The 5,123-nt window shown below is 43.1% G+C and overlaps 1 protein-coding gene across 2 annotated transcripts in view; it reads right to left on the bottom strand.

Moving 5' to 3' along the window:
* LOC122563751 (protein tyrosine phosphatase type IVA 2-like) overlaps positions 1-5,123 on the bottom strand; it is a 128,159-nt gene that overhangs the window by 60,049 nt on the left and 62,987 nt on the right. The gene's annotated exons all lie outside the window — the stretch shown is intronic.

The following is a 5,123-nucleotide window of genomic DNA, read 5'->3' as shown; positions in this document are numbered from 1 at the left end:
ACTCTTGCCCAGTGGTATACACCTATCCCTTTCTATCACTAAAGTAAACATAACAGAATTGTGATCGCTATCAACAAAGTGCTCACCTACTTCCAAGTCTAACACCTGGCCTGGTTCGTTACCCAGAACCAAATCCAGTATGGCCTCACCTCTTGTTGGCCTGTCTACATATTGTGTCAGGAAACTCTCCTGCACACATTGAACAAACACTGTCCCATCTAACGAACTTGAGCTATAGCTTTCCCAATCAATATCAGGAAAGTTAAAGTCCCCCATCACAACCACCCTATTACTGTCACTCATCTCCTGAATCACCTTCCCTATCCTTTCTTCTACGTTTCTAGGACTGTTAGGAGGCCTGTAAAAAACTCCTAACAGGGTGAGCTCACCTTTCCTATTCCTAACCTCAGCCCAAACTACCTCAGATGGCAAGTCCTCATCCATCGTCCTTTCCACCACTGTAATACTATCTTTGACAAGCAATGCCACACCTCCCCCTCTTTTACCCCCACCCCTCTCCCTACTAAAACATTTAAATCCTGGAACCCGCAACTGCCAATCCTGTCCCTGTTCTAGCCATGTCTCCGTAATAGCCACAACACTGAAGTCCCAGGTACCAACCCACGCTTGCAAGTTCACCTACCTTATTTCGTATACTTCTTGTATTGAAGTATACACACTTCAAGCCACTTTCCTGTTTACAGGCACTCTCCTTTGAAATTGATGCCATGTTCCTAACCTCCCTACACTCCAGGCTCTGCACCCTGAAGCTACAATCTGGGTTTCCATGCCCCTGCAGAGTTAGTTTAAACCCCCCCCAAGAGCACTAGCAAACCTCCCTCCAAGGATACTGGTGCCCCTCAGGTTCAGGTGTAGACCATCCTGTTTATAGAGGTCCCACCGTCCCCAGAAAGAACCCCAGTTATCCAAAAACCGGAATCCCTCCCTCCTGCACCATCCCTGTAGCCACGCATTTAAGTGTTCTCTTTCCCTATTCCTCGAATCTCTATCACGTGGCACGTGATTCATTTTCTGAATGAATTATTCAGAATAATTCTGAAGCAATTCAGGAAACTGTTTAGTTAAGTTTGGGTATATACGTATATTATGTTGGATGAAATTTGCATTGCTTTAATGCTGTATAATAAATTTTAGGGTATAAATTGCAACTGTTAGAGTTGCTGTTTTTAACATTATTACATGGCAACAACCTTTTAAGAGCCAAATCAAACATTTTAGTTTCTCAAAAATAATTTGAGAAAACTCAACTCCTTGACTTTTGGCCTAAGATTGTGAATATAAAACTTTGAATGTTATGTGAAGTGAGAGAATGGTCTGTACAGTGCTCTTGGACATGATGGGTCTTAAAAGGAGTTCTATAAGTGGAAGGCTTTCTTTAATTGGTGAGTTGGAATAGTTTCCACCATAAAAACTTACTCAGATTTAAATACAACTATAGGCATGATTAAAATAAAGTGAATTTGAAATACACAATTTCTTTCATGTGCAAAGCATAATTTATTGCTGGAAATTAATGACATATGCAATTTTCAATTAGGCCAGTTATTTTGAATCCAAGTACAGTCTGTCTATAAACCACTAAAGGAACAGCAGAATTCTCTAAAATGGAATTAAAATAAGTTTCAAGTTTCAAAGTTGCGGTACACGTGAATTTCCGAATGTCATTGAAGCTGATTGACACAGCAGTTCCCAGAGTAATGTTTTGGTTTGTGCCTAATGTGCTATACTTAGTTCTTAGTATCTTGTGCTCAGGAAGCAGCTGACTAAGGAGATGCAGAAGCACTTAGCACAGCGACTCTTATTCCTGGAACAAAAATTTACTAATATCAAGGAGGTTTCTTGAACTAAAATTCAAGCTACTTCAAAATTCCACTTTGAACACAGTGACATTGGTATGTAGACCAGCAGATCAATAAATATCTAAACTTTGTCACCATACATGTATTTGCAATTTAACTCCTCGATTTAGAACAACATAAAATAGTACAGCACAGTACAGGCCCTTCAGCCCTCGATGCTGTGCCAAGCTTTTATCCCACTCTCAGATCAAACTAACACTACATACCCTTCATTTTACTATCATCCATGTCCCAATGTATCTGACTCTACCACCACTGCAGCAGTGCATTCCATACACCCACCACTCTCCAAGTAAAGAACCTACCTCTGGCTTCGCCCCTAAGCCTTCCTCCAATCACCTTAAAATTATGTTACCTCATGAAAGCCATTTCCACACTGGGAAAAAGTCTCTGGCTAACCACTCTATCAATGCCCCTCATCATCTTGTACATCTCTATCTAGTCACCTCTCATCCTTCTTTGCTCCAGTAATAAAAGCCCTAGCTCCCTCAACTTTTCTTCATAAGACATGCCCTTCAGTCCAGACAGCATCCTGGCAAATCTCCTTTGCACACTCTCTAAAGCTTCCACATTCTTCCAATAATGGAGGTGACCAGAACTGAACACAATATTCCAAGTGCGGTCTAACCAGGGCTCTACAGAGATGCATAGTAACCTCACAGCTCTTAAACTCAATCCCACTGCTAATGAAAGCCAACACACCGTACGCCTTAACAACCTTCAAAACTTGGGTTGCAATTTTCAGAGATCTACGGTTGGGGACCCCAAGATTCCTCTGTTCCTCCATACTGCTAAGAATCCTGTCCTTAACCCTATAACCTGCATTCAAATTCAACCTTGCAAAATGAATCACTTCATACTTTTCCAGGCTGAACTCCATCTGCCAATTCTTAGCCCAAATCTGCATCTTGTCAATGTCCCATTGCAACCTACAATAGCCCTCTACACTATCCACAACTCAACTAACCTTCGTGTCAGTGGTAAACTTACTAATCCATAAGACGTAGGAGTGGAAGTAAAGCCATTCGGCCCATCAAGTCCACTCCGCCATTTAATCATGGCTGATGGGCATTTCAACTCCACTTACCCGCATTCTCCCCGTAGCCCTTAATTCCTTGACATTAAGAATTTATCAATCTCTGCCTTGAAGATATTTAACATCCCAGCCTCTACTGCACTCTGTGGCAATGAATCCCACAGGCCCACCATTCTGTGGCTGAAGAAATGTCTCCTTATTTTCATTCTAAATTGACCCCTTCTAATTCTAAGGCTGTGCCCATGGGTCTTAGTCTCCCCGCCCAACGGAAACAGCTTCTCAGCATCCACCCTTTCTAAGCCATACATTATCTTGTAAGTTTCTATTAGATCTCCCCTCAACCTTCTAAACTCTAATGAATACAATCCCAGGATCCTCAGCCATTCATCGTATGTTCGGCCTACCATTCCAGGGATCATCCTTGTGAATCTCCGCTGGACAAGCTCCAGTGCCAGTATGTCCTTCCTGAGGTGTGAGGCCCAAAATTGGACACAGTATTCGAAATGAGGCCTAACTAGAGCTTTATAAAGTCTCAGGAGCACATCACTGCTTTTATATTCCAACCCTCTTGAAATAAATGACAACATTGCATTCACTTTCTTAATCAAGGACTCAAACTGCAAGTCAGCTTTTAGAGAATCCTGGACTAGCACTCCCAGATCCCTTTGTACATTGGCTTTATGAATTTTCTCACTGTTTAGAAACTAATCTATGCCTGTACAGGGGAACCTCAATTACCCGAATACCAATTATCTGAAAATCGGATTATCCGAAGGGGATCTCGAGGTCCCGATAGAAACATTACATCAAAGACGTGCTTCCAACAGTGATCGTGCCTTTTGTTTACAGTGATTAAACAGGCACCGTCTCCAAATGACCCACCTCCCGCCCTCTCTCTCTCTCCCCATACTTTCCCTGGAGTTCTACAGAGGGGTGCACCCGAAACCCGCCCACCCACCCCTGCTTCCCAGGAATAATCTCTCCAACGTGGAACCTGTCAAAAAGTTCCAGTAAAATGTTGTGTGCGCACGTTATTTGGAGACTTACCTGACGAAGGCAGTAGCAGCAGCAGTCTTATCATTGGTGTGCAGTCCGGATGCCGGGGGACGGAATGGGGGTGGCGGAGGGGAGGCAGGGGCTCGCGCACTTTGTCCTGGGGGGTGGGGTTTCGGGGGGGCAGGATTGGGGGAGGCGGAGTCACACAGAGTGTTATGCTGCAATCTCCTGAACGAGGACCAGACTTTAAAAACTCCGAGCCCCAAAGGAAAGACATTTAATTGATTTTCCGAATAATCTATTATCTGAACGAAATAGTGCCTGCCCATCTCGTTCAGATAATCAAGTTTCCGCTGTATTCTCTTTCCCAAAGTGCAAGACCTCGCATTTGCTCAACATTAAATTTCAGCAGCCATTTCTTGGACCACTGTCCTAAACTGTCTAAATCTTTCTTTAGTTTCCCAACCTCCTCATCAAAGTCATTTATGAAATCACAAAGAGCAGAAATCCCAGAACAGATCCCTACAGAACACCACTGGTCACTGAGCTCCAGGCTAAATACTTTCCATCAACTACCACCCTGTTTTCTGTGGGCCAGCCATTCTGTGTCCAGACATTAAACATTACATACAATCCTTCACACTTTTAATGGCTCTTAAAATCTGTGAATAGCCATTTCATTTACCTGCTCTCACAGGCACAGCTGCAGAATACACAAGGATGGTAGCTCAATTATGTAGTTGGACCAGTAATCTAGAGATCCGAACTAATGTTTAAGTGATGTACTCAAATCCAACCAAGAAGCCAGGAGAAATTTGATGTTCATAAAATTGGAATAAAATGCTCATCTCATTCATTATGATCATGAAACTACTAGATTGTGGGAAAAATCATCTAAATGTCTGGCCTGTGTGTTTGACTCAAGATTTGCAAAAGATGTAGATCCTGTTAGTATCATTTGAAATAGAGCAGCAAGTCACTGGGTTTTATCAAATCATCGACAGTAGGTGAACTTAGTAATCAAATAACCAACAGCAGAAGCAGCAATTCAATTTCCCTTCCCATCCCTTTCCACCTTCTGCAAAGAACCCCACCACCAGGGATATATTTCCCTCCCCACCCTTTTCCGCCTTCCGCAAAGACCATTTCCTCCGTGACTACCTGGTCAGGTCCACACCCCCCTACAACCCACCCTCCCATCCTGGCACCTT

Source organism: Chiloscyllium plagiosum, chromosome 27, assembly GCF_004010195.1.
Source record: "Chiloscyllium plagiosum isolate BGI_BamShark_2017 chromosome 27, ASM401019v2, whole genome shotgun sequence".
Taxonomy (NCBI): domain Eukaryota; kingdom Metazoa; phylum Chordata; class Chondrichthyes; order Orectolobiformes; family Hemiscylliidae; genus Chiloscyllium; species Chiloscyllium plagiosum.
This window is presented reverse-complemented; position numbering and strand designations above follow the sequence as displayed.